The sequence below is a fragment of the Psammomys obesus genome, unplaced genomic scaffold, assembly GCF_907164565.1.
Source record: "Psammomys obesus unplaced genomic scaffold, mPsaObe1.curated_primary_1811, whole genome shotgun sequence".
Lineage (NCBI taxonomy): Eukaryota > Metazoa > Chordata > Mammalia > Rodentia > Muridae > Psammomys > Psammomys obesus.
The window spans coordinates 9,746,808-9,766,964 of record NW_026596143.1 but is presented as its reverse complement, the minus strand read 5'-3'; the positions used below and the strand labels follow the sequence as shown (position 1 = coordinate 9,766,964).

The window sequence follows — 20,157 nt, the reverse complement described above, 5'->3', positions numbered from 1 at the left end:
AATGAAAACACTAAATGCATGTTAACACAATGCCACATTCATTTATTTGACACTTCTACTAATTCCAAAGCAGCGCCCCTAATGAGCAGCACAATTCTCTGTCAAGCAGCGATTAAGGCCCAGCATCCTTCCACCTCGTGGCTCCTTCATCTTCAGCTTATCTACATCATGTCTTCTAAGAGGAAATACATAAATTTGTCCATGGAAGGGTAGGTGTTTCTCTAGGGCACAATGAGAACTATTTGTAAACTGGCTGGGATAGTCACATAAATGTGCTTGTACCACAGAAAAGAAGCGAGAGTGACATCTGGTCACACCTGTCATGCCATCTCAGTATTATCTCACCCCAGATCAGGTGAGGAAACTGAGACACCACGTCCAAAGCCACACAGCTCTAGAAACAGAGATATGACTTAAACATAGTTATTCCACTCTGCCAATTTTTACCACTCAGGAAAACAAAACCTAACCAAGAACAAAGATTTTGGACAAATGTCATCACTCATTTTACCTAAGACTCAACTTGGAAACGTAGGGTTCAACCACCTACTTCTAAACAGAGCACTAAATAGAATCAGGAAACAGAGTTTGGTTTATTTCCTTTGAGAGCATTGGCAGAGACCATGACCCAGTGTTCCATATGATGAACTAAGGCTCAGGAAGGTTAATGACTTGCTTAAAGCCACACAGTTAAGTAAACGCCAAGCAGGAAGGCAAATAACCCAGTATTCTCCCTCTTTGTCAAGGGTGTAATCTTCAGCTACACAACCTTCCTATCCCATGGGGCTTTTCACATCATAGAATGAAATGAAATCAGAGACCATCACACTTCCCACACTTAGTCTGCTTGGGTACCCATGCCTTAGCTGTTTCGCCTGAGGGAAACAACATAAAGGAGGAGCCTTCTTTTGACTCATGGTTGGGGAAGCTCTGGTAGCAGCAGTTTGTGGCAGTTTGCATTACATGTTCTGTCAGGGAGCAGAGAGAGATGAACGTTCATGCTCAGCTAGCTTTATCCAGTAGATGCAGTCAAGGACCCAAGACCAGAGAATAAGGCCTCCCGCTTTTAGGGTAGTTCTTCCCACATCAATGAACCTAATATAGCCATAGGCTAACCTAATCACGTCATCCCTCATGATTGTACCATGGCTTGCCTCCTTAGGAGACTCCAAATCCAGTCAAGGTGACACTATCACCATCACAACCTGGTACCATTATCTGATTCTAGAAAGGTGAGTATTTTGAGAAGCACACTGTTTCTTTCCCCTGAACAGATCAAACAACAAGATGAAAGGTTCCACCAGTGTAGAGTGCATAAATTCATGAGTAAGAAGGACAGATCTCTTTGAGGGGAAAAACTATGCCCTATTGTATTTACATCCTCAATAGCTAATATAATACCTCAAATCCAATAAATATTTACTAGATAGAAGCATATCTGAATAAGTAAATTAAAGTATTCTTCACTTTCCCACCAAGAACTAGAGTCTAGGTGACACCCAGGCAGAGAAAGCCAGAGAAAGACTAGACTCTCCTGAGGGGCTCTAGCCGGCCCAACCATGGCAAATGTTACCTTTTACCCTTCTTCTCCATTCCCTCTGTCTTGCTAAAATATAAGTGTTATATTACATTCGTAAAGCTGGCCACCAAGGTGTATTCCCTTATTTGGCCACTTCTTCCTCCTGAGGCTGACTGCCAAGGTCCAATTATCAAAGTATTGAAGTCCAGCAATCAAACCCTTTTGGCTCACCTAACTAACATGCCCAAACAAAACAAACCAACTCAGCCTAACATGGTTTTCTCCTTGTGCCTTCATAAACTGTCATTTGCCGCTGGCCCATGTCTGTCTCCTCTTTATCCCTCTGGGCACATATCCTTTCCCTCCCTCCATTGTCCCTTTCCCCATCTCCTTCATCCTCTATCTCCTGTCTTTGTCTCTTATTACCTGCCCTTTGCCCCTCTGAAGCAAGCAAGTCTCCTCTGTGTCGAGAACTTGGTCTTCAGCTGTCTTGAGCCAATAGCGGGCCTTTCACCCCTTTTCCTATTGGCTGTTTTCATTGCACTTCTTTTATCTTTACAAAGTCGCACAGAAGCAATTAATCAATCTGATTTGCAATGAAATCATCATAAGTAACTTCCACATAAGCTCTCTTCTGTAGACACTAAAATGTCTTCTGAGAACTATTATTATACTCTTTATGTAAAAGTTAAAAATCATGGCCACCATTTAGGCCCCTGAACCACCTCCCTCCATTGCAAATGTTGAGTCTACCACCCAGATACATTTACTATAGCATAAACACTATAAGACATGGCTATAATTTATAAAAGTGGGATGCGCATTTTAAAAAATAAAATATGCTGTTTTCTGTTTATACCAGCTGTTTACCATTTTGAAGTTCTTCCTTCCTGAAGATCTACTTTCCCATATGGTGGCATCACTGTTGAATCTAAGGGATTCTGTAACATCTTTTGTAGTGTGGGTGTGTTAAAATTCCATTTATACCTGAGATGAATGAATTTAAAAGTAGGTTTTTGCCTTGGCTCATGGTTTCAGAGATATCACTCTGTGGGAGTGGCAGCACGACCCCATTGCTTTAGGCCTGAGATGGCACACAGTATGTCATGGTGGGTGTGAATGTTGGATGCAGTCTGTTCACCTCATGGTAGCAGAAAAGCAAAGACAGATACAGGAATATCTCAGTGTACCCTCCAAAGCCACACACCTGCCAGGGACCTAACTTCCTCCCACTAGGCCCCACATTTTAATGGTTCAAGCAGCAATCAGTACTCAAACACTGGAGGCCACGCCTTCAGCGTACGAACCTTTAGGAGACTTTCAGGTTTTTCTGAGTTCAAACAATCTTGCTTCATCCAAAAGGGTCTCTGTGCTGCCTTTGTTTCTGAATGAATATCCACACTGGATGTAATCTGAGTGAACAGGTCTCTTGTTTGCTTACACACAGCATACGTTTGGGGACGGGCTTCCATCATTGTCTGGCCTCCAGTGAATTATTGTTTTACACGTAATATGTCTTTTCTCTCAAGATTTTCAAGAGTTCTCTCCATTTCTCTGTGGACAGTTAGGCTGTGAGGCTCCACAGCATGATTTTCTACATAGATATCTTGCTTTGGATTCACTAAGATTCTTAAATGTGTTAACTTCGATCATTTATCAAATTTGGAAAATCTCTGAGGATTGATTCCTGCTTGTCATTTTCAAGATTTTATATTTCTATTCATGTGATTTTTGTCATTTTTACAGCACACTTTTGCTTATTATTTCTTTTTTCTGATCCACTTTTGCAACACTAAGAATGTGCTAGACATTTTGACTTTGCCTCACAGTGCTTAAGAGCCTGTTCATTAGTTTGTTTGTTCTTTTCTGTTCTTGGGCCTACCTAGAGACTCTTACCTTGCTCTGTAACTTCACTGAATCTTCCTATGCCGTAGCCACACTTCTTAAACAGCCACTGCATTTTTGCGTGTAATATTCTGTTCTGTAGTTTTATTTAGTGGGTTGTATCTCCACAAAGATTTTATGTTGTCTCCGTTTATTTGAGTCATACTTTCTCTCATCTTAGTGAGTGCGTATTTAGGATTTGGACTAAACAGACAGTCATTATGGACTGCATTTCCTCCAGATCTCTCTGTGTTAAAATTTTTGGATTATGTTCTAGATGTTGTGAGTATCATGTTGCGGTTCCTCTGAATTCTGTTTGAGTCTCTGAAGATTACTGAGCCATTATTGCTGTAATGGTGGACAGTCTGGTTGGACTCAGATGACAAACTACCTCATGGGCAGCCCTTTAAGTCTCAGTTGTTCTATCTTTAGCTGAGCCGCTTGGATGCTGCCCCACGCGCATTGGATCCTGAAGTTGGCCAAAGATTTGAACAGGTTTTATATTTAGCAGCTATAGTTGCCCAAAGCTCTGTTACCTGGCTCTTCAAGCCAGAAGTTCCACAGGTTTCCTGTGGGCATTGGAGCTTGCTACCCCAATGTGATGCTAACTTCAGATGTAGTCATAATAACCAGAAAAAGTTACCCAGTCTTCTTCTTTTTATCTGAGGAATCTTACAAAATCAAGATGTAAGTACTTGTGTATTTAATTTTTTTTAAATTTTCTCTAGAGCTTATGGTTGTTGTTTATAGAACGTTCGTATGATATGAGTCTACCTCTCCATATCATAAGGAGAGCTTGATACTTCTCAACTACTTACCCTACAACATTATTATAAAAGTCTCTACTCTTTTCACAATCTCCAGGAAATGGAAATGGCCTATGGATTACTCCTATGGGAGTTGTTGGACAATGATCCTCAGCTGTTGCTGGTGATTGTCATTATTCTTGGTTATCTTTTAGATTGATGGTCTTGATTCAGCAAGACCATGTTGCTGAACATACTTAAGCCACTCAACATGGAGAACTCAAACTGACCTGGAAGCTTCATCCGCACTGGCTAGCTTGCGTAGTGCTGGAAGGTGTTATGCGTGTTCCTGGATGAGAAAAGTAGTTGCCAATCTTAGCCAGCCATCAAGCATTTTTCTATTTAGACAAAAACATACTCAAAAGATTTACTGATCCTCATTATTTCATTATCACATTATTTCACTATTACTCATTGACTACTTTGCCTCTTCCAACTTGACTTTTTCCCCTTAAACTATTTATACTTTTAAGCTAAGGTATACAAATAAATATTTAAAAGTTAAAGTTAAAAATTCTTATCTAGATATGAGCTCTATGAGTTATAAGAGTCATAGAATCATAAGAATCAATCTAACAAAATATGCTCATTGACGCAATAGTGACACCACGGGCATGGGAGTTACCAACCACTCTTTGATTAAATTTAATGTCTAGTCCACAAAGTACAACTTATACCTTGCACAGTTATGGAGGCCTATAGATAACCTATAGCTAGATAGATCGTAGGCCCTAGGAGAGAACCTACAACTAGTCCTCTGCTACTAAGGTATAGTACTAAACTGGCTCTTAATGGCTTATCATTATACCCATAAACTAGTGCGTCTTTCAGACCTCATCAGAAAAGCTTCTTTGGGAAACAGACAGTGGTTAACACAGAGACCCACAACGGATTGGGGTATGGAAAGGATTGTAAAGTGTTCAGTCTTAAATTGGATATCCCTATCGTTTGCCATTTCTCCCAAGACTGGGGAATCATGGCAGAAGAAGCAACAAGACTTTAAGAGCCAGAGGCGATAAATAAGTACAAGGCAACATTGTTTTCTGAGCACAGCAGTGTAGTTTTGCCTGCAAACTCAGAGCAGAATATACAAAATTAAGCCACATCAAATTCCAGCATGGAGGTGGAAAGTGAGCAGGAAGTATAACCTGTAGCTGAAGAACTATTGGTAACTGAAAGCCACCAGGGAAGAAGAGTTAGCTTTCTTTAAGGGTGTGGTCACTGGTACAGCTAACATGCTCCAATGAATGACCACATACCCAAGAGTATATAAGCAGCTCTAACAGGACTCTATGGGAAGTTCTTTTTGGGGAGGGATGGTTCTTTTTTCATGAAAATACAAAGTTAATTGAGTATGAAGTGGAGAATAGATCTGGAAGGAGATGGAAGAGGGGATAAATGCAATCAAAACATAACTTATAAAGTTCTCAAAATTAGTTAACATAGAAAATTCTCCAGAGCTTTCAGAAGCCAATGGCATGCTTGTGATAGGAGTGTGAAAGGACAGCATCTAGTTAGAAAACAGATGACATCAGGCCTTTAATGGGTATCAATTGCAAAATCTTTGACATGTCAACAGGCATTTATTGATTTTCTACTATTTGCCAACTAGGAAATTTCCAACCGGAGCTCATAATGGGTATCACATGTTAAAACTCTTCCAATACTAATTAAGATGAATAAATAAACCATTCTAAACATACTTAATAATAATATCTACAATTCCGTGTGCTGGACATGTGCTGTATGCTCTGACTCTAATCCTCACCATCATCCATTTCTCTCACCTCTACTTCACATACCCAGTGTCATGAAGTAGAAAATAACCAGATTCCAGTCATACAGGCTTGAATTTGTCTTAACATTGATGGATACTAGGTAAATAATACCTCCAAAGACAAATTATTTACCATGTATGAGCCTTAGTTAGCTCACTTATACTGCTGATCATTCAAAATTGCAGTGCTAATAAGAAATAAAATCACTTGTAGAGAACCCTGCTCATCACTGCTTTTACAGATTAAAAAAAAAAAAAATTCCAGATTAGAATGTTTAGATAACTTGCTAATCTTCGATTAGGGTGCTATTTTGTCATATAACTGGAAGGGCTGGATTTCAAATTTAAACCTAAATCTTTTCTTCCCTGTTGGCTGCATTCTCTTCATAATCATCACTAATTATTGAACACCTATTGTGTCCAAGCCCGATGCTAGGGTTTTGTATCTCATGAGTCAACCCAGAAATTAAGCAAATATTTAAAAGGCAGGATTTATAGTCAGGAGAGGCTCATTTGGTAAACTGCTTGCCATGCAAACATTCAGACCTGGAGTTCAATTCTTTAGAAGCCACATTAAAAGGCCAGATTGGGTGGCACACATTTGTAATGACAACTGGTTAGATGCAGACCAGTAGATCCTGGGGTTCACTGACCAGCTGGCTTAGACTAGAATGCAAGGTCCAGGCAAGTGACAAAGGCTGTCTCAAAAACAAAGGACAGTCCCTGAATAATGATACCCAAGGTTGCTCTTTGTCCTCATATCAACACTTTTTCCTTCCCAGGATCAACGGAACTACAGATCTAGAGGTAATTCTTCCTGTTGCAGAGTTAAGGCGTTCCCTTGAAGGAAGCCGTGTCTGGAATGAAGTCCACAAGACCAGAGAAAATCATCCTAGTTGTTCTATAGAGGCAGGGTTGGTAAATGACTACCGGTACCCTCTTCATTTTAGGACACATTTAAATGCCCACGTGGACTAGAGGAGAGAACAAAATTTGAACACACAAGTATCTATGGCACTGTCCTACCAGCAACAGGGCAATAGAGTCCTCTATTCCTTTTCATGCACACGAGAGTCAGGCTGGGTATTGCTCACACATTTTAGATCTTGCGTGTCAATCAAGTCCCAAGTTATAATAAAGCTTCCTTTGTCAACCCTGTCATTAGTGGGTTCAGGATTCTCGAGGAGTGTATACAAACCTCCCACACCCACACAGTTATTTAAAGTGATTGCTGAAGTCACTTAAAAGCGAATATCTAATCTGTTGGCCAGATTCCACCCTTCTCCGACACCATACAACATAGTTTTTTTTTCTGCTTATTATCTCATAATTGTTGACTTATAGGTGTCTGTAAAATCTTAGTAACATTGTCAGACCTGTTGGTATTTCTATTCATGCATTTAGACATTTAACAAATAATTACCAAATGACTGCCTAGACTAAACACAAACTCAGAATTAGCAGAATTGTGCTTCTTATTCTCTCTCTCTCTCTCTCTCTCTCTCTCTGTGTGTGTGCATGTGCGTATTTGATGTGGGTTTGTGTGTATGCATGTCACAATACATGGGTCAAGGTCAGATGACAACCTCAGCTGTCAGTCATCATATTCCAATTTATCTGAGATGTATCTTTGTTGTTTGCTGTGATTTGGCAAGCATGCTGGCCTTTGAGCTTCCGGGGGCCTGTCCTCTCTCTGCCCTCCATCTTCTCATAGGACACAGAGACCACATATGTAACCTACCGGGGACCCAACTTTTTTGCATGTGGGTTCTCAGGATTGAACTCAGGTCCTTATGCTTTCACAGTAAGCAATTAACATACTATCCAGTACTTTTTATTTTCTATCATAGCCTAGTACAAGGAGCAAGGTCCTGGTTCTGGACTCAGAGATCTGGACTCAATTCTGGCTCCTTTGTTTATTCAATGGAAGATGTGTTATTTTACTGAGTCTCAGTTTGAACACCTGTAAAGTGGTATTAGTTTATTTGACATCTCTGAAAGGGTCTTACAAAGATCAAATTAGGTTATATAATTAAAAGTATAAAGGCATATAACCTTAAACAGAAGTTTTCATTCTTGAAATCGGGTCTAACCTGTCATTCGAGTTTACTACTAATTCTACCCCCATTTCACATTTCAAAGTATTTCATAATCAGAAGCTGTTGTTGCTATAATCACTGTGTCTAAGCAGGACATCATTACTCACTGTTTTGTGAGTCCAGAGGCAAAAGAAGTCTTCGAAGTTAGCATATTTCCTCCAAATAATCTCGTGTGTTTTATTTATCAAATAAAGAAGTCCCTGGCCTTCTTGGGCCACACAATATAGTCATAACCATTTGGCTATTGATTGGAGTTAGTAAAGATGGACAAGGTAATGTGGGAGCACAGAGCAGGAAGAATAGCGCAAAAAAAAAAAAAAAAAAAAGCATGTCTCACTGACAAAGTCCAGCCTGAACAGAGCTCTCCAAAGGAGAAACAGAAGTTTACTAAGCAAGGGAATGGAGCAGGAGGCATGCTTCTGCAGAGAGAAGTGGGTATGGAACCCCAAAGCTGATGGACGGCCCAGCTGATGTTAGCAGTCATGGGACAGCAGTTGGGATTGGAGAGGACCAAAGCCAGAGGCATGAGATAATCTGTTGAAATCTGCAGAGGACTTGCTCTGTTGGGTCAATGCTAGGTCTTCTGAGCGTATGAAGAATGTGGGTGTCCACACTGCAATCCTATTTCCATTATTGTAGCATAACCTTAAAGTCACTGTACAAAGCCATAGGTGCACCAACCCTCCCTGGAACGTCCAGAAGCTGAGCAGAGTGTGGAAGAGAAATAGGCTCCCGTCCCACCTAAGCCATTGTATTTTCTAATTTTTAACAATGTAGCCAAGGGAAGCTGTGTGGTAAGAAGTTACAGAAACTCAGAGCAGGCTCTTTGGCAAAGTGACATAGAGGCCACAGAAGCTGTGACAATGCAACGAAATGGTTTGAAAAAGAGAGAAAACAAGTAGAAATTCAGATACTTTGTCAAAACCCTGAAGACTTCAACAAAAGAACCGGTCATCAAACCTCAAGCTGACAAAGCAAATTGAGAAACTGCCGGAAAGGTAAGCAAACCCTGGGAGAGCATGTTGCTCTAGAGTAGAGGGGTTCGCTGACAGGGAGCACAGACCATACCTGTTACAGTCAGTGTCTGCTAGCTCATGCGTGGCCACGGGGAACAGTTTCAGTGCATGGCTTCTCAGAAAGGGTGGCTGAAAAAACACAAGAAGTAGTTGGTCCATATCTAGCCTGTCTTTTAAGCTGGAGAGATTCTGGGGGTGGAGAGATCTTGCAGAAGACCTAGGTTTTGTTCTCAGCATCTACATCATTTAGTTTACAACCAGGAGATCTGATGTCTCCTTCTGGCCTCGTGGGCACAGCTGTATGTGAACAAACCCAACTCAGACAGACACACATACAGGTAATTTAAAACAACAATGAATCTTGTTTTTAAAAGAGATGGAGAGATTCGATAAAGGAGTTCATGAATATAGCATGGATTCTAGATCATACAAAATTTAGGAAGAATGAAGTGATTTGGATCTAAGTGGAGGAACTGGCCACAGAGAAGAGTATGACAATGGTGGCCTCTGCCTTTACAGAGAAGACAGAGTTCATCTGACTAAACCTCTGGCCAGCAGAAATGAGGATGTCTCATTGACAAAGCCCAGCCTTGGGCAGAGCTCTCTGGAGGAGAAATAGAAGTTTTCCAGGCAATGAAAAGAGGCAGGACTGAGGCTGGCATAGCTCTTTAATAATTGTGTAAAAGAGTAACTCTCTTTTACAGATTTGAAAACCAAATTGGCAGGAGTTAGGTAATGAAACACTCCACATTTTATTATGCTGCTAATATGTTTATCCAAACTACATACAGACCTCACCCAAGGCTCTCTGCAGAGAGCTCTCTGAAGGCAAGCTTTCACTGATGCTCTAGAATTAACCCTACTCCATAGACAGTTCTAGGATTGCATGAAGCTGAAACAGGACGCTTCACTCAACACCTTTGTTTGGCTGCTTGATAGGTTGGTTTTGCTTGCATTTGTTTGTTTGTTTGTTTTTGTTTGTTTGTATAACCAATACCTTCACTACGAGGAGGTACACAGTATATTTAAAATTCAAATATGTACATTCAAGTTTTGCAGATAAATACACCTAGACTTTTGAACAACTGCACAAACTGTGTGCACACACATTTTGTAGTGGAGACACACAGTTGGCCCCCAGTGCCCATGAGATTTATATCCATGGATCTGACTAACTGCGAGCTGACAGGGTTGGAGGTGGGCTGTCTTCCCTATCACCGTTCCTAAGCCGCACAATATGACAACTGTTCACAGAACATTTTCATTGGAACAGGTATAAACAATGAAGGGATAACGGGCGGGAAGATGTGTGTTAATATCTAAGAATGCCAGTTTGCACACGGGATTGGAACGTCCATAGATTTGGGGTCTTTGGGGGTTCTAGAACCTAATTTCCATAGAAGAGGCACTGCAATTGGAAAAGATACTGGGAGCAGGGGAGGTTCCTGAAATTTCTGAACCCGGAGGCAGAAGATAGGTAGAAAGGACTAGAGACTGACTCACCAGTTAGAAGAAGCTTGCCCTGAGCTTCGGGCCATTTTGATAGAACACTTACCTTCTCAGTCTATTGTGTTTGACCAAGTGTGGGTCCGCCCCATTTATCTTGCTCTTGCAGGGTTTTAGTTAATGTTCTATTGCTGTGAAGAGACACAATGACTATAGTGACTCTTACAGCAGAAAACATTTAATTGGGGACTTGCTTACAGTTCAGAGGTTTAGTCAGTTATCATCATGGCAGAAAACATGACAGCACATAGGCAGATATGGTACTGGGAAAGAGCTGAGAGTTCTACATCCAGATCTGCAGGCATCAGGGAGAGAAAGAGCCACTGGGCCTGGCTTAGACTTTTAAAACCTCAAAGCCCCAATCCTTGTAACACCCATTCTCCAACAAGGCCACACCTCCTAATCTTCTCAAGTAGTGCCATTGCCTAGTGATGAAGCATTCAAATATGTAAACCTAGGGGGGCCATTCTTATTCATACCCAACACATGAGCTGAGCTCCTGGAGGCCAAAGTACTTGTGGGAAGAAAGAAAGCTTAGCTATTTACATTCTCACCCACGTTTTCTTTGGATTCCTCTGTATAGCCTTGCCTGTCCTAGACTCGCTTTCCATACCAGGGTGGCTTCAAACTCTCAGAGGAGTATGGAGGCTGGTTTGAAGTCCTGGCTCATGGCAGCAGTCACTGGTATCAGAGATCCTGATTCTGGTACCAATGTTTCTCTTACACCCTGTATCAGTTGCTGCTGATACTTTCTGCTGCTAAGACACCATGACCAAAAGCAACTTGGGGAAGAAAGAATTTATTTGACTTACACTTCCACATGACAGTCCGGCAAAGAAGGAAGTTGGGGCAGGAACCCAAGGCAGGAGTATGGAGGCTGGAACTGAAGCAGATACCTGTGGAGGAATGCTGCTTACTGGTTTGCTTCCCCGGCTTCCTCAGTTTGTTGTCTTAAACACCCCAGGACCTGCCCAGTGACCACCTGGGTCCTCCCACATCAAACATCAGTCAAGAAAATGTTCTCCACACTTGGCTACAGGCATCCCAATGGAGGCCTTTCCTCCGTTGAAGTTCCTCTTCCCTGATAAATCTAGCTTCTGTCAAGCCGACACACATACACAAAACAAACTAGGACACACATCTTCATCTTCATATGTCGTCCCTTTTCAAATAGCTTGTGCTGGCCATTTCCGCCTTTTCTGCGTGGCATAGAGAGGGAAATAAGTCCTATATCACTATCATAAACTCTACATTTTTCTAAGGTATACATTTATTTAAGGCAGGATCTGTCCCTGGAGGGGTAATATAACTTCTTCATTTTCCATTTTATCACTTTGTGAAGATGTCACTCAGAAATCTTAAAAACCTCAATGTGCCAACATCCTGGAGGGCTTCACTTACCACTGCTCCCTCCTACCTAAAAGAAACCGCCTCCAGGGTCTAAACTGCCCGGCTCCTTTTTCCCCTTTGAGAATTCATCTTCTCAAAGTAGGGGAGAGAAGCCAGGGAGGTTCACCCCATCCAAAGCCACACCTCGTCACAAGGAAGCCAGCAGTCCTTGGAAGTGGTCTCTGTCCTTAGAAGAGTCATATCGGCGTGTGTGTGTGTGTGTGTGTGTGTGTGTCTGTGTGTCTGTGTGTGTATACACTCATAAACTGGTACACACCTACACACACACACACACACACACACACACACACACACACACACAGCAGCCCACATGCCCAAAATGAGAAAAGCCCATGCAAGAGAGGAAGAAATGCCCTTTATATCTACAGGCTGCCTCCAGCAAAAGCATGCCTAAATGCAATAGGTTAAATATATTGCTGCCATTACACTCTGCAAGAAACACATTCCATAAAAACGAAGGTGCTGTAAATTATACAAATATGATGCTAACAAGCCAGGAAACGCTCTGCTAATGAGGTCAGCTACAGAACTCCTGCAGGGCTGCAAATCATCTGCCAATCCTGCACATGAAGTACCAGAACGGCATTGGGTCAGCATTTTCTGAGCGGGCTTGCAACCTGCTGTTTGGTGTATGGTTACACAGGTAGATAAAAGGCTTCCAGGGTTGGCCCTACCCGTGCCGCCCTCCCAAGTTTATTTGTGTGTCAAATATCCAAGTCACCAGATGAGCACGTTCTGCATTAATGTACCTGACTATTATGCCCATTGTTCTCCCGCTCAGAGTGGAGAATTAGTCACTCAGATGTGTAAATATTGGTTACAGTTTTGAAGCGTGCGAGCTTTGTGTTTCTATCAGGCCTATATTCCTGGAGGAATTATGCATGCTGTTGGCACTGGGTTCTGTACACACTGTATTTGCTAAAGCTCTAAAAATCAAATAAACATGTTCCCAGCTCCTGAATTATTAGTCCATTCACCATCTTTCCCCGTTAGGGGGAGGGGGGCGATAAACACGACGGAATGTGGCATTTAGGAACGGCAACAAGATTTCTGCTTGGCATTTACAAGTCGGAGAGCAATCGGAACACCCTTCCTAAGCCTTTGTCACAGCACTTTCAGCACGGAGCTGAGACACCTTTGTTATCACTCTTAACCCTTGGCCAGTAAGATGTTCATCTGGGCTCAAGGCTTGGGCTCCACTTCTGGACAACTGTCAGACATGGAGAGGAGTATTTGTTCCACGGGCGGGACAGATTCAGCAGTAAACAATCTCTCTCTGAATGCCAGTGCTCGCCAACTTCAGAGGACAGCCACGCAACCTACGGCAACCTGGATTCCCTTTGCTCTTGATTAGGAGGAGGCGAGCAGCGTGGAGTGCCTGGGACTGTGTATACCATGCCCGGGGGCCACCCAACATGCCAAAGATACCAGACCGACAGCCATTTTGAAAGCAAAGAAAGCTGGTAGTTTTATAAGCTAATCCTATAGTTTCTTGGCACATTTTTTTTTTTTTCTCTACCAGGATCCAGAGCAATTAAGGTTTAATACCACTGAGGGTGAACGAATAGAAATGCAAGAAGTTTAATGTGAGGTGCTCAAAAGAATCCAAGTGAGCACTGAGTGGGTAACTATGACTGCAAAGATGCCTGCACCCTCCTCAGCACTAAGCATAGTGCTGACGGTAGGGCTCCATTTTAGAGCCAACATGAAGGGTAGGAGGTAGTGTGTACCCTATCTGCCTGGCTTAGTCCTTGTCGAAGACACCTGTTTATACTCCATCTCAAAGGCTTTATTGAGTTCGTGTTCTTCCCAGTCTCAGGGCCCTGCCGTGGATCTATTTGTATACACATATCACAGGTTTTGGAAATAACTTCAGCACATAAATGCCATTATTTCCAGCAGAGTTGGTGTAAACCATATTTACTACCCAAACACTCAGCTAAAAATCGAGCTGCAAGGAAACGGTAGCAGCAGCAGCAAGAACAACAACAACAAAGAAATCAGTGGCAGCTACAAACCGTGGCCACAAATCAAAACAGTCCATAAAGTGGCCTTCAGGTGGGAAACACGGAGCAGAGGCAGAGGAAGAGAGCAGCCTGTGGTTTCGTCCCACACATGTGGGAGAACACCAACTCACTAAGTCCCTGCTCCAATTTAAATACAGCCTGTGTACGGGAGCCCGAGGGATACACGGGGTATGAAGGAGGGGCCAACAGAGGGGTGCAGTGAGCCAGCCTAGTGTGGCAGGAAATCCAGGGTCTATCAACACGCTTCTAGGCAGTTTCTGGCACACAATAGCTAGTTAGGCTCCTGAATCAGCCAAGTGAGAGGAAACACCTCAGTGCCCAATGCCCCAGGTCAAGTGTTCTCCCTTGCCTTAGAAATGTGAACTGTTTCTCTGACTACTCAGACCTAGAAAGATCAGGCCCCACCACCACAGCCATACTCACACCAATGCCATTGTTTCGACAGTCACTAAGCACCTACTGTTTGCTAAACACTAAAAGCTGTGTGTTTGGCAATGGGAAGGAAGACACCTTTAAGACATTATGGCCTAGTAAAAGAAGTTAAAAAATGCCACAGCCAGCCTGGTGGCACACACCTGGAATTCTGGCAGGCAAGCTGAAGAAAGTGAATCACTGTAAATTCAAGGCAATCTCAGCCTCACGGTACGCACTAGGCCATTCTGGGCTCCATTTTAAAGCCTGTCACAGTACAAAATGAGAAGGAAGAGGAGGAAGGGAAGGAGGGGTGAAGGCCAAAGCAGAATGGTTACATAAAAATAATTAACAATAGCCATTAAAAAGCAGTGCATGACTGACGGCCAAGAAAAGGATGCTGGGAGCTATAATCCCAAATTAAGGGGGAAAATAGCTATTATGGGATAGTACAATCCACAAAGTCTTGAAGGAGAAAGTGAACCTTGAAAGTAGGCAGGACTGAGCTGGGCAAAATACAGAGTGGGCAAGGTTCAATGCAGAAGAATGGTATGGCAGAAAGGCTAAGGGTAGGAACAATCAGTATTTTTTGTTGTTCTTGTTGTTGACCCTTTGGGCTGACATGGAGAGGAACAGAGGCAGATGAACGTGAACAGTTGCTTTGTTGAACTGAATATCAACCAAACTAATATTGTTGACGATCTGATCATGTAGTAGGAAATCACCTATGATAAACACAAGTTCAGTGACGGGATATTCGTGTCAGTGTATTCTACACACATTTGCATAGAAGGAGGGGGAACTGCAGCCGGAGTGAGAGCAGACACCTGAACGTCGTTCATGGGTATGAAGTAGAGTCATTTTTGCTGAGGTGGTTTATTTCCCCCCAGAAAGCACCAAACCAGTGTAACACACTTAGCAGCCGGCCCTGCTTCCTCTCAGGCAAAATGGGTGCAAGGAAGAAGGGACAGGGAGAGGGAGACAGAAATGCGTCAGTCCCTCCAGTTTGGCAGAGGGTGCTTGAACTCATTGGGAAGATCAGACATTTGTATCAGGGACAAACAGAGGATCGCCATAACTCAGAGCAGACAATGTATGAAATATGCATTTTTCTTTTTTCGTTTTATGCCATTTTATGAGACTTCTGTGTAGATGCAGCAAGCAAGGCTCTCGGCTCGAGCCCTGCAGGGTTGGCAGATTTATTACCAAATTAAAAAAAAAATGAAAACAGTTCAGCTGTCTGGCCAGGTAGAAGGGATTATCTCCACTTGAAAGAAACCAGACAGAAAGGATTCTCACTAGCTGCACGTGGGGGCCCTGCTCTGCCCAAAGCTGTGTACCCACTGTGTACCCGCTGCAGTAGCTCAAACCAACTGCTGATTTTCCACCGGATCCAAGTCCTCTAGCCTGGCTCTGGGTCCATCAAGTGACCAACCTCATGTAGACTTTCACCAGACATGTTGGGTAAGGAAAGGTGGAAAAGGGGGGCAGGCTTAGGAAGCACTGCCCATCGAGACACCTAAGAGTCTCCAGCTGGAAAAGCCACTGGGGCCCCAGACTCCCCAAGGACCTTGGCCAGGGCTATTCTATACCCAGGGCTTCCCGCCACCATGGGCCTCATATCCTGCTTTCACAAGCAAAAACACTGAGAACCAAAATATGCCATCACAACCTGCAAATGTTCTTCTGCTCACTCATCTCCATTAACCAATTTCCACTCAACAGAGTTTCTTAGAATCTTCCTATACAGCCAGCATTGTGCTGAACACAGGAAGCAAATGAAGACATGGCTCCTCCCTGGGGACTCTGGCAGACCAACATGTATTTGCTTTTAGAGCGTTCAGAGTGCTATAACAATATACCTTAGGCTGGACAATTTATAAGCAACATAAATTGCGTAGTCATAGTTCTGGAGATGGGAAGTCCCATCAAGGTGTCAGCAGACTCCAGTGTGACACCGATGGTGACTTCTCTGAGTCCTTGAGTGCCAGTGTGCACACACAAGAGAATGCCCAAGAGGTTCTTTCATGAGATGCCACTCACCTTACCAAAGCACCACTTCCTAACCCTATTACACTGGGGCTGGGATTCAGCAAATGAGTTTTGAGGGCATGCAAACATAGCAGCTGCCCTTCTCTGCCCAGTTAGTGGTGGATGGGTGGATGGATGGATGGGTGGATGGATGGGTGGATGGATGGATGGATGGATGGATGGATGGATGGATGAGCCTTTGGATGGTTTTAGAAATTGTGGATTAGGAAACTTAAATTCTAGCTCAAGGCTAAAAAGCCAAGGAATCTCTGCTCCCTGTCTTGCCCTCACTCCTCCAGCCATCCCTGAATCACAGCTTCCTCTCATGTCCCAGAAGCTGTAGGCCAGCATACATGTTAAGGTCATGTCACTCACAGGAAAGACTGGTACAAAGTCTTCTTGCTTCAGATCATCTGCCCTCCTGCTTCCCAGTACCTGAGATGATCATCTGTTTATTGCTTCTTGTAGCTTGTCCGGAGGATGGCTCTTCCCACCCCTGGCCTAGGAAGCACGCTAACCCTTAGCTTACCCTGGAAACCGAGATCCAGTTTTCCCCCAGGTAGGACTTACTTCTCAAGACCTTTGCAAGAAGAGAGCCTTTATTTTGCTATCCAGTCACCACTCTGCCCCCACCCCCACAGCTGCCTCTCCTTTGTGTATCCGACTCGACTCCACTCTCCTCCTCCCATTCTAGCACCCAAAGGACAAAAAAAAAAAAAAAAGAATATTCGTGTTTGTGAAGTGCTTTGAAGAGGAAAACAGTTAAGTGCTTTCCAACCACAAGAAGAAAGCAATTTTAATTGAAAAGTGAACTCGCAGATGACACGCAAATCTTTGTTGGTGAATTTCAATTACTGACACATTCGATGCATGGCTCAGCTAAGCATCCTCAGGACAGTTCACTCATTGCTCCCTGAGTGTGTACACTGCCATCGGATGCAGCATGAGAGATGGCCTGCTGCAGGGTGACCCCTTAGGAAAGCATTTTGGGAGCTTAGGTTCTGGCTTCCTGGCAACCTCACAGTCAGACCTTAAGCAAGGTCATCTTGGATGGCATGAGGCTCTCTTAGAAGAGAAGGGAGGAGTCCTGTCCAGTTTTCCATCTTTCAAAAGCGATGGCTCAGTGGCTAAGAGCACTAGCAGCTCTTACAGAGGACCCAGAAGCCATGTGGCAGCTCATAATTCTCTGGAACTCCAGTTGGAGGGCATCCAATGTCCTCTTCTGACCTCCATGGACACCAGGCGTGCAAGTGATGCACAGACATTATACACAGACTCTTACAGCCAGACACATTAAAGAAAATAAAAATAATTTACCTAGAAAGGCACCGGCAAGTCGAAAGTTAAAAAACATTAGGATAGCATTAGGATATGAAAAATTATACCCCCAAATAAGAGTGTCATCCCTTTGCATATTATTTTATACATGAGAAACAGTAGGTCTGTTCGTCTGTACAGAATGTCTGCACATGCCATCCAGGTAGCCAGGTTATACATGCCCAGAGCAAGACCATTTATAGTGTGCACTGTCAAGTCTGGGTCACCACATTAACCCATACCCTGCAAGCCTAGCGACGACAAGGCTGTATCTTGTCGTCCAGCCTTCCACTCTCCACTCTCATCTTCTCCATGTGTCGACAGCCATGTCCCTACCGGATGCTGCTCAGGATGACTCAACCCACACACACGCATGAGGATTTACCACGCTCCTGAGGACACTGAGGGCTGTGGCAGTGAGACTGGAGATGATGTGCCCACTTTTCCATCTGCCCCAGATGTGGTTCACATCCTGCAAGCGCTCTGACTAGCTTGGACAGCGGGTGTGGCTGTCACCCAAGAAGGCTTAGGAGAGTCTTCCCAACAACAATGAAAATACCTGAAGCGTGGGCTACGGATGTAGCTCGATGCTAGAGTAGCTGTCTAGCTTTGTACAAGGTCCTGGGCTCGATTCCAGCACCGTGGGTAAACAAATAAGAAGAGAAATGGGAATAGGATCTATGCATCTCTACTTTCCCAGGCTAAATTCCTTTAGAACTTCCTCCAGTGTCTATTACGGAAAATAGCACATACCTGAAGAACTATACAGCATCAAAGCAGATATGGTTCACAGGCTGTGGGACACATGTGTGAAGTTTCCCTGAATTAAAGGTGCTTTTAGATCAGTTCATCTTAAGAAGAGCTTTATCGCCAGGAGATTATCTTCTGTTGGCATCACCCAAGTCTCTAGAACATTCCGAGGAGGTCTAAGCTAAGAGAGACCCACGCCCCTCCCACCACCAGCTTGGCTTGGAGACTTCCCCATTATACATGTTAGATCCCTGTACCCTCTGTACACCTTAGAAGTAGAGTATAAGAAAGATGTAGTCTGTGGGCCTGGCCCCATGTGGTTCCATGAGTGCGAATAGCTTCTAGAGCCTGCACCTCTGCCCCTCGATCTGGAGAGAGAGAAGCCAAGAGCATCCTGACAGCATCCTGGTGGAGAGAAAGTCCCCCTCAGCAGGGCCTGGGGCTCCCCAGCTAGGTTTGTCTCTCACTCTGACTTCTCATCTGCAGAACATGTGGGTTCTCATGGCCTTATCTGCCAGATGGCTCCCGGAGGGGATGATTTATTAGCTGCAGAAAGCTCACTGATAAATTTTACTGCAAGTCCCCGGCAGAAGACTGGGGGTAGCAAGAGCCCGGCACAGGCAGCTCTAATGGAAAGTGCCGTCACCAAAGAGCAAAGCATTATTTATGACTGTCTGTAATGCCGTTCGGAGGAAATTCATCATCGCCTCCCTGCTCCGTGCATGTGGGGACAGCAGCACCGGGGGAGGGGAGGGAGCAGGTGGGGAACAGAGCGTCACTGGGAATCTGCCAGTACAGAGCAAGTCCATATTTTCACTGGGTGACCCAAGTCCCCTTGTCAAGCTCTGACCTACAAGTCCCCTCATTGCCCAGCTGCTCCCCCACGATCTCCCCCACCCCCACCCACCCTCTGCTGTTAAAACAGAAGAGGGAGAAGAATGGTAGCGCCCCCATTCTCTGTGTGTGGTAGTGGGTTCTTGCTGCTGAAAAGAACAGCACTGGGGAGCGAGCAGGACAACAACCTGCCTGTGTCAGTGAGGTCAGAAGCAGCTCTAGAGGCTGGTGTCCCTTCCCTGGTGAGCCTTAAACTGCTTTTCCTCTGAATGCCCAGCACGGCTCAGAAGGCAGAGTCCTGTCCCTAATGCCAAGTGTCCCACAGCCTCGGTTAAATAGAGATTTTTTTGGGGGGAGGGGGGTGGAGGGAGGGATGCCTCTCCTAGCCTTATAGCTGGTCCCTTTCTGCACGGCAATGAGTAGAGAATCTCAGTGCTTGCCCTTCCTTTTCATGTGTAGAGGACAGTTGTGTCGGGCCATCTGCCTTGCACTTGAACTGTTGACGCATCAGTCTATCTCTGTTGCCCAAATAAGTGCTCCTTCAAGGCACGGTCTGTATCCTCATCACTTTCATACTCATCCCAGCAGCAAGGGAAGCTCCTGGCACATGGTGGCGTTGATAAATGCTTAATAAGAAAGTTACGCCAGTAGACTCAGGTATACTGGGATGCTGTCCCCCATGTGTTTTCAGGCGTCTGTCACCACGCTGGCATTCATAACACTGCAAAGGTACTTGTCTCCACCCACGTGTCACGTAGCATGGCATAAGG

General features: G+C 44.1%; 1 long non-coding RNA gene across 5 annotated transcripts in view; it reads right to left on the bottom strand.

The window, feature by feature from the left end:
* The window catches only part of LOC129666363 (uncharacterized), a 137,607-nt gene that overhangs the window by 13,866 nt on the left and 103,584 nt on the right, over positions 1 to 20,157 (bottom strand). For 4 of the 5 annotated variants that reach the window (XR_008718561.1, XR_008718565.1, XR_008718563.1 and 1 more), the window contains 3 exons: positions 11,420 to 11,503; positions 10,657 to 10,738; positions 9,161 to 9,230 (listed from right to left, as the gene is read on the bottom strand). This is a non-coding gene — a long non-coding RNA (uncharacterized LOC129666363). Of the gene's footprint in view, positions 1 to 9,160; positions 9,231 to 10,656; positions 10,739 to 11,419; positions 11,504 to 20,157 lie in introns of those variants that run through there. The other variant, XR_008718564.1, reaches the window with a different exon arrangement.